The 10,255-nt window shown below is 39.5% G+C and overlaps 1 non-coding gene across 1 annotated transcript; it reads right to left on the reverse strand.

The window, feature by feature from the left end:
• Positions 1–8,605: 8,605 nt before the first annotated feature.
• Positions 8,606–8,767, reverse strand: LOC119237782 (U1 spliceosomal RNA). The gene has a single exon (XR_005123427.1). It is a non-coding gene; the product is annotated as a U1 spliceosomal RNA (small nuclear RNA).
• Positions 8,768–10,255: the final 1,488 nt, after the last annotated feature.

Genomic DNA, 10,255 nt, shown 5'->3' on the forward strand with positions numbered 1-10,255 from the left:
CACCAAATAACATATTGAGCCCTGAATTTCTGTTTCATGACTGCGTTAGTTGAGAGTCTCCTTTGCTTTCCTGATTCAATTTCCACAAACTATGGGAGAAGGATTAAGGAATGAGGAGTGCAGACTCCAAGAAGATAAGATTAAAATCCTCAAGTAGAATGACTTCACTGAGGACAGAAAATGTATCTTATTTATCTTTATCATCCTTTCCTCCCCAGAAATTAAAACACTTCATGGGCCATATAAATCTTCTAGCAGATTGAATTATAGCAGACTGGACTTGGTCATTTTTTGTTCCAGACACAGAGGCTGATTAAAATAGTATTGAAAACAATGTATAATCAAGATATCATGAGCTGCTAAATATGGAACAATTACTTTATAAACTCTGATTCGGTGACTTCCAAATGAATGGAACCTTACTTTATTATGAATGTAATAGTGGTTATAGAGCCAGGAACAAAAAGTTTTATACTGGCTTTGCCATGTATTAGCAACATGTCTCCAGGCAAATGATTTAACCCATCCAAATCTCATTTTCCTCTCTATCAACGTGGATGATAAAAATATCTACCTTGTAGGATACTTGTGAGGATCAAATGGGAAAATGGCACCGTGCTTAGTATATAGTGAATATTCAATAATTATTAATGATCATTATTATTTATTTGAAACTTTGGCTAGCTAAGGGAAACTTTGTCAAGACACTAGATAGCCACATGAAAGTTAAACACGTCTGGGTTACATCATAATCCCAAAGGCTTCATGATGGCTTAGATACAATAATAACTCTTCAAAAACAGCTAATTTGTCACTAGGGAGCTTAGAAAGATAACACTTAATGAGAAAAAGGTATAACCAATCTGCATGTGTTCTTTCTAGAGCCTGTCTAATTCCCAAGGGACAAAAAGTCCAACTCAATATTGAAGTATTTTTGGAAGCCAAAAACATTGCAGAGTAAGAGCTAATGGAAGAATAACCAATTTCCTCTCTTCAGTGTGCCCCAAGCATCCATCTCTCTCTTTAATCTCCTTTAAATCACCTTGACTAAAATCTTGCCACTGTTTGGGTCAGTAGGAAATAAATGCCATCCTTTATAGTTAGAAACTGGTATTGCAGAAATCTTGACCAAATTATCTTTGCTTCTTTTTTAGCATCTATCAGCCAAAAGGTCCTTAGTGCAATCTTCAGTCTTTTCAATTATGTCTCCAAAATAGATGTCCCAATTGCCAATGGGATGTCTAAAACTAGAAAGCTGCAGTCTGAATGATTTTCTTAATAAAGAATGAGGAGATAGGGAGGATGCTCATTGAAGTAAGAGAAAACCCACTGAAAACTGGCTGTCCAATATTCTATAAGCAAATTTTATTCAAAGATCCAAAGTAAACTGGGTTGCATGAACTTACTGAAGGTATACAAAATATTGATTTGTCAACTACAATTGATCTGTTAACTGCGGTACTTCTAGTCCATTCACCCATTCATGTTCATTCATTTGCTTGTGTTTTGTCTGTTTTCACCACAAGATCTTAAGCTCCATGGAACAGAAACCGCAGGAGTGTCCTTTAACTATTACAACCCGACTATACACATTGGCATATGGCATAAATTAGGTACTTAGGAATGAGATGAATAAATATGGATTATTTTTATACTAATGGGAATGTAAGTTTCTGTGACAGGCTGCATCCCCTGGAAGCAGATGCTGAATACAAGGATATACACTTACATCTGTATTCATGATTTTGGATTATTGTTCATAGTGAAAATCCCTTTCATCGGTTTGGGTCTTCTAAGAAGAAGATGCCAGAGATTAGATGTACAAAATGTTTACTGAGGGAAGGAAAAATGGGACAGGGAGCAGGAATAGGTGGGGAGAACATTTAGATTACAATGCAGACATGACACCTATGAGGGGCCAGAAAGAAGGAAGGAAAATCAGGGCTGGGTAGGAAGAGTCTCAGAACTTTGAAAGTAAAGTCAGTGAAAGACTTATCCAGGCCAATGAACCTCTCTAAAGAAGGTTACTTGTCTGAGGAGTGTGGCATAATGCAGAAAATGTATGGCTTTTGAAAGTGTCATGTCCTCAGTCTTTGCTGGAACAGCCAGAAGGAAACAAGGCCTCAGCATGAATGTCACAGAATTGCTTAAGGTGCTGAAGCTGGAGACTGTTGGCTCACTCTCATCCCTGCAAGAGTTCCCTGGAAGGGAAAGCTGAGGGGCTCATCTTTATGTCCACCACACCCCTCATATATATATATATATATATATATATATATATATATATATACATCACACCCCAAAATTTAGGCACCCCTCCATTTTCTGAATACATGCCTGAGTTGGAGAAGGAGGGGATCCATCTGTTAGCACCAGGGTTAACTTTGAGAATTTCCAGGAATAATTCATGGGCTGTATGTGCAACTTCATTTTTTAAAAAATTGCTGAGAAAAGTTGGCTGTGATGTACAAGTATTTTTTTTCCTCAAGCGAATAAACCCTAAGTGAATAAACACCACCAAGGCAGTGATCAATCTGCCAACCTGTTGTCTCCAGGGATCTACCATTTAGGAAAACATGTAAAACTTGGACTTTTTCATTTACTCACAATGATTTTCACTAAGTGCATTTCTACATGTTCAACACTATACTGTGTGTTCAGGATACAAGGTCTGATTCCTGTGCTCCTGAACTTGCATTTTAATGAGAGGAGATAGACCAAAAAGCCAGTGAATGTGCAAATAAATATGATATGGCTTGTAATAAGTGTTTAGGAAGAACCGAAACTAAGTACCTTATTAAAGAATAACAGATTTGGGAGCTATTTTAGTTTATTAAATTATAACAATTTATTAAAATAAATAAATAAATGATTCAAGGTATTAGGTGCTGTGAGAAGAATTACAGGGTGGGTTTGCATGAGAGAATATGGGCAAGTGGGGGGTCAGGAAGGGGAACCTGGCTTAACCTGAAGGTTTTACATAGTACTCCCTGAGAAATGATGTGTTAGTGAAGTTGACACATCTTGTGACATGTGAAGTTTATGCAATCACAAGGGGAGATTATTTTTGTGGTTGATGTTATTTGTCAAGGCTCTTAGATTTGTTCTATACTCAGGGGTCTGCCTGGAGAACAGTCCCTTTTCAGTAATCTTTTGGTCTTGGGCTGGGAATTCAAGAAGTAAAAAGTATATTCACCTTCTTTCTTAGAACATTCAATCATTAAGAACTGGTAGGTGACTTCAGAAAATGTGAATTTCCAGCTGGTTTGCAGGTTATTAACCTTTTCTAAAATTTAATGAAATGCTATTGTTTTATATCCTTGTCAATATTTTGACAGTATAGGATTTCTCCCTTCAAGTATGGTCATGGGATGGGCTCTATATAGGCTCATTAGAACCTCCTTGAAGTCGGGGACATTTAATTAGACCATTCAACTTTGGAGATGGTAGTAGGACAATAGGGGGTGGGGGGCATTCCAAGGAAATAGGAACTCTTGCTTTATTCTAAGTGTTGCCTAAACATGGTGTGCCTAGTGTGCACTGAGCACAGGAGACCCTGGCACAGAATGATTCCGGAACGGTGAGAAAATGTTCCAGACCCCCTGGGCTTTGGTAAGGAATTTGAATTGTATTTTAAATGCAAAAAAAAGTCATGGCACTATTTTAAGCCATATGGGAATGTTGATGGGATTAGAGGGAACATGATCTAGTCTGTATTTTAAGGGTATCATTTTGGCTGCTGTCTGGAGAAGAATGAAGGAGGGGAAAAGAAGTGGAGAGACCTGCTAACAGATTTAGTCTTGAGATTTAGTGTCGGTCAAATGCTTCAAAGAAGTGGGGGCACATTAAATATTTCCAATATCATTTTCCTGTAGAATATCTCAGTAGCTTCAAGAATAGCAGGTAGAGTTTAATAAGATCTCTATTCCAGAGTGTATTTAAAAATAGATTTAATAAATAATATCTATGAGTTCTTATACAGATTAAAAATACTTTCCATAACTGTATTTTCAACTCATGTTTTGATCTTGATTCTTTTACAGTATAACTTGAGTTAGATATTTATAGTAAAATCACTTTCCATCTATCATCTATCTATCCCTCAAATATCATTGTTCATTCTTTTTTTCCTTTGAACTATAGAAAGGAGAGCTTTTCATGTCAGTGTGGAAATAGCACAACTCTTGAAAGGATTTCTCTGCTCAAATCCAATTCTGAGTGTATTATGAAAAGCCACATCTGGATATGAGATGCTACCTCCTTAAACTGGAATTCACCACTGGAAGATCTTTCTTGCTGATCTTAAATACTGCACAGCACACAAGCTGCCTTCTCAAACTAAACCACAAATTCCTATCTTATGATAAGAAAATAAACCTCTTAACATTCCTAAAGATATCACTTAGTATCCTCTTGAGAAATGTGACATGCTTAGAGTTTACACTAAAACATTCACAGATTTTTTTGGTTCATTTAAAACATATTCCATCACATTTCCTTAGTAAAATAATCTCCCTAAACATACCTGATATTTGTATAGTGCTTTACAGCTGGAAAAACACTTTCCCTTTATATTATTTGATCTCAAGTAACACAGATTCTGTCATCCTCTTTTTAACAGATTTGAGGTTGACTTGCAAAAAGATGAAATGACTCTTCTAAGTTGGAAATGTCTCTAAGCCATATATATATATATATATATATATATATATATATATATATATATATATATATGTATGTATATTTTATAAATAATCTGACCTCCTGTTCAGAAGGTACTTGGACCTCCTGGGGAATGGACTGATTGGTAAAATGTCTATAGGCATTTGCAAGAATAGCATAAAAAGTGTAAATATGTGTCTTTTCCTTACTTGGCTGTCTTATGGATTTCCTGTCATTGTTGCCTTTCATTCATTGCTCCTTTCGTTCACAGCTGGACTCTGTCAAAGATTCTTTTAATCCCATGCATTAAATTCCATTTTGTTGAGAATCAGCTTGGATCAAACATAACTGTGAGAGGTGTCTTGTGGATAATACAGAGGCCATGCCCATGCTTCGCTTTGCAATGAAACACACAAGTAACTGAAGATATTTAAAGTACAAAAAAGTCAAACAGGATATACATGTATTCTGCAACTAATGGATGGAATATCATGACAATATGGAATCATGCATATTTAGTAAAATCTAAAAGGCGGATCAGAAAAATGAAGAGAAATTACTTTACCTATCTTGTTACTCATCCACCCCACAATCTTAGAAATTCCAAGATTGGCTATATTCCTGAAGTGATTTTAACATGCAATAAACTTTGAGGTTTTAGATGTCATAAATAATATATAACTGAAATGGTGAGGGTGAAGGGAAGATACATAGTTGGTGACTGAGGGGTGTAGATGGTATGATATGGTGTTTATGATTGTAGACTTGAGTTCAATGCTTTTAACTTGGGGTTCAAATTCTAACTGCTAAGTAGCTGACCTATATAGAACATTATAGTCTAGTGGCTATGTACTTGGGCTCTTACTTGTTACTGCTTTGTCCCCAGGCCTAGAATATCACCTGACACTGTAGTAAATGAGTAAATGAAGCTAAGTCTCTGCTATAATGGGCATGCCCAGCTCAGCCTTTCAGTTGTTGCCAAATGACAATTTACTCTATTCCATCCATAAATACCTGGCAAGGCCTGAGACAGGCAGAGAAAAGAGAATTAAGAAGTTCTTCAGTGTAATCAGCCCATGAACCCTTCTTCCCCAGGGAAGGGAAATCAGCTATCCTTCCTCTCTTCAAATTTTCCTGAGGTTCTTCTCTGGTGATTTCTCTTTTCCTTCAAGGACTTTTGTGATATTCATTTGACCTGATTTTCCAGAAAAGTTTTGAGACTGATTAGCAAGCTTACCCTTGGCCACATTTGAGGAGCTGGCTGAGACTCTCCAGATGGAGAGCTTACCTCTGTGGTGAACACTCACCCATTTTATTGGCTCAGGGCATGGAGCTGCACCATCATTGATGTACAGTGCAGCCAGAAGAGCAGACTGAGCTAAGTGTCAACACCAAGGAAGAGAAGCTAAGTGAGGCAGCCAGGTACCTGGCAGCTTATTTCCCTCTGGTGCTTCCTGTCCTGCCTGGGTACCAGATATTTCAGCAAAATCCCTGTGTGACCTCCTGGCAATGGCCCATTGAGGACAAGATTCTCTGCTCACTGAACATTAGTTATTCAAAGAGCAGTGTATCCTCTGACTATGTTTCCTGAAGCTTCCCTCTGAGTCCACCGGTCTTAGTCTGGCTTCTCAGCAGTTTGAGGAAGCAGACAAATAGACTGTCTCATGGATGCAGGAAGAGAGAGCACAGGAACACTGTGGAAGGAGGCTGGAGCAGAGCCAGCTAGTGGCTATTATTTATTGATTGTCTATGATGTGCCAGGCACATATATCATATGTGATTGTGGTGAATACAGTGATGAACCACCCAGATTCCCCTTCAAGCTGTTGCTGCAGCTGCTGGAAGTGCTGTTGGCAGACAACCTTCACTCATCAGCTCCTTCAGGACTTGCCTAAGTGCCTTCCCCAAGACATGCCTGTCCCTCAATGACTCCCAGCCAATAACTGGTCAAGATGAATCTACACCAGCTATGGCATGTAGGCCCAAAGCAGGGCTGTTTGGAGGGGCCATTTTGCCTCCAGAGCTCCCTGGGGATCAGTTGAGGCTCTCAGGGGACCTGCATGGCAGCCTGACTTCTGTCTGCCCAGTCTGCTTCCTCCTCCTCCTCTTAACAGATGCTTGTCCCAAGCACCCTCCTTGAAAATGTCATACATGGGCCTCCCCCATGGCGCAGCGGTTGAGCGCTGGGTTGCGAAGCTGCCCGCAGCCTCTGCAGCGCCAGTTTGATCCCCAGCTGCTCCCCGGCCTCTGGAGGAGGGTCCCACGTGGCGCGCAGACCTTTCCTGCCGTCCGCTGCTCCCCTCAGCAGTGTACTTCGGTCCTTCTGCCTGCTCTGCTCCCCACTCTGGCTCTGGTGAATTCTCTCACCCTCCTGTGCTTCTGACTGTACCCAGTGCTTGTATAGATAAATAAATAAATCTTAAAAAAAAAAATGTCATACATGCTAAACTCTGTTTCAGATGCTACTTCAAGGAGAATCCAACCTTCAACAGTGATGTTGGGTGAAATGATTACCATGAGACTTCTCTGCCTATTTCCCCCTACTCACCAAAAAGGATTCAGGAGTTTCCCACTCACTCGCTGCTCTTTCTTCACCAGCTAAGGAATGCCTCACCCTACCATAAATACTACAAGGAAGAAACAGTTGGGAAAAAAGAGGGGTTATTGTACTGGGGGTGCCGCAGGCCAAGTGTTAGGTGACTGGAACATCACTGAGGAGTCTGAAGGAAGATACTGTATTCAAATCCCTATCCCCCACCCCCAATATGTTGCTGCATGACTTCAGATAAAAGTAAATGACTTGGGGCCTCCCTGGTGGTGCAGGTGGTTGAGCGCCCCACTGTGAAGCTGTCCGCAGCCTCAGCAGCACGGGTTTGATCCCGGCCAGGTGGCGAGTATCCCACATGGCGCTGCAGATCTCTCCTGTCTCGCCCGCTGCTCCCCTCAGCAGTGTATTTCGTCAGTCTGCCTGTTCTGTTCTCCACTTTGTTTCTGGTAAATCCTCTCACCCTCCCGCACATCTGGCCTGTATCCGGGTTCTTGTATAAATAAATAAATCTTTAAAAAAAAAAGTAAATGACTTGTTAGTTTGAAGTAACATGTAGCTGCTGGAATGTGTTCCTGAGCCACAATACTGCTCTTAATCTGGACAACGTGGGTCACTGCCTCAACAGACAACAATTGCCAACAACCTCCAAAGATGAGTATCCTTAATCCCATCTTATAGATAAACCGAGTTCAGAAAAGCTGAATTCTGAGATTCATTCATTTTGTGTCACCTGGAGTTAAAGCATTTAACTTTTTGGACCTTGTAATTGAATGACAAATCTTAAATGGCAACAATGCAAGGAAATTAACTAAATATTTAAGTCCCTGCCAACTCTAAGATCCCCAATTATTTAGAGAATTCATAATTTTAAATTTCCCCCCCAGGGCCTCCCCTGGTGGCACAATGGTTGAGCGCTGGGCTGCGAAGCTGCCCGCAGCCTCTGCAGCACCGGTTCGATCCCCAGCCGCCGGATCCCACGTGGCGTGACAGACCTCTCCTGCCGCCCGCTGCTCCCCTCAGCAGTGTACTTCGGTTGCTCTGCCTGTTTTGTTCCCCGCTTTGGCTCTGGTGAATTCTCTCACCCTCCCGCGCTTCTGAATGTACCCAGTGCTTGTATAAATAAATAAATAAATCTTTAAAAAAAAAAGATTTGAAAAAAATAAATAAAATTTTCCCCCCATATTATCTGTGAAATGGTTATATGAAATTCATAAGGTAATTCCAAGATTAGTTTTGCTACCTTAAGCTATGCCAACATTAGATAGTTATGTTACCACCAATAGCTTTCAAAGTGTACAAAAATGTACTATTTTCCCAGTTTACATTTAGAAAAATTAAGGCTTAGATAAATTATTAGAGCAAAGATATTGATGCACAATTTTATTCAATTTTTTTCAGGGGAAAGTGTGAATGCAGTCCCCCACTACCACAAAGTATGGGATTGAGTTCCCCACATTTAGGGAATTATTAGTAGTTAGTGTATCTGAGAGCAATTTATAAGCCTCATCCTGGGAAAACCACCTTCCTGTGCATGTATCTCCCCTGCTAGGTAAGTATTGTTTAATTTTAGATCCAGAACACAGACTTGGGTTTCCTCGTACTTCTAATACTCATTCCATAATATTGTACTTATTCTCTCCAGTCTTATTTTTCTACTACTACATAATAAATTCCTTCACACTTGATGGTATGCATCATTTGCAATTTTTCAAAGATTCTGAGGATCAGGGGGATGCTTAGCTGGGTGATTCTGGTTTTGAGTCTCTCAATAGAGTGTAGTCAAGCTCTTGACTGAAATGCAGTTGTGAAGATAATGAAACCGGAGGATACACTTCCAAGGTAGTGCACTCTTTTGGCTGCTATCTGGAGACCTTTGTTTCTCACAGACTATTGACAGGAAACCTCAATTCTCCTCCTTTCTGTGGGGCTACCCCATGGTCCTCACAACATGGCAGCTGACGTCTCCCAAAATGAGCATTCCAATAGGGAAAGCAAAGAGGAAGTTGTGGTACCTCTTATGACCTGGCTTAGAAGTCACACACCATCGCTCCTGCCATATTCTATTCATTTAGTCCAACCCATATTCTGGAAGAGTGAAATTAAGCTGAAACTCTTGAAAAGACAAGTGTCATAGAATTAATGGACATATTTTAAAACTATCACAGTCCTACACTTTGTGTGTCTTAAAATTCCCTTTTAAAAGGGCAATTGTTTCCCCCAGGAAATTCATGTCAATAGTTTAAACCAGGCTGTCAAAATTTTATTGAAAGAGGTTATTCAAGTGTCCCATTAGGTGGCAGTCTGATAGCCATGCAGTCCTTGGCCAAAGTTGGCTTCTAAGAAAATTCAAATAATACTGTACTAATGCAATGGTAGAGGGGACATTTGCAACTTTTGCCACATTTTTCATTTTTTTAATTTTACTTTGAGAATCCCAATTTACCTCTCCTAGTCTCTGTGGAGTGGATGATTCAAGTCTACTTCCTTCCTCTTAGCTTCATATTAGCACCTTTTATTAGCACATTTCTGTCTCAGCAGGCAGTGGTCCTGGGTTATGTGACCCAGGTATTGCCAGTCAGTATATTCTATTACTCTGGCCACAGGACATTTTTGGAACAGAAATTACCTGGGTTCAGCAGTAGTCAATACCCAAATTTTGTTGGAACTCTTAGGAATAGGTTTCTTTCTGCACAAAGGAGAGAGGGTACCAACACATGAAAGAGGGAAAGAGAGATATTCTTGGTAATACCTTTATTTGCATCTGTAAAATCCAACTCAGGCCAATTCTATTTGAATTTTTCAAGCCACAAGCCAATAGCTCCCTATTTTGATAATTTTAATTGCAATCAAAAAGTCTTAACATACTATTACAAGTAACATACCCCTCTGTTATTATTTATTATATGACTGAGCATGTGCTAAGTCTTTAATATCATCTTATCTATTTCTTAAAATAATACATTTTAAAGGACATAACATTATTGTCTTTTACAGATGAAGTTCAGTGATATTGAGAAATGTAAACATCCTTTTAAGGAATAGAGA

This window comes from Talpa occidentalis, unplaced genomic scaffold (assembly GCF_014898055.3).
Source record: "Talpa occidentalis isolate TD23 unplaced genomic scaffold, MPIMG_talOcc4v2.1 talOcc4.10, whole genome shotgun sequence".
Taxonomy (NCBI): Eukaryota; Metazoa; Chordata; class Mammalia; order Eulipotyphla; family Talpidae; genus Talpa; species Talpa occidentalis.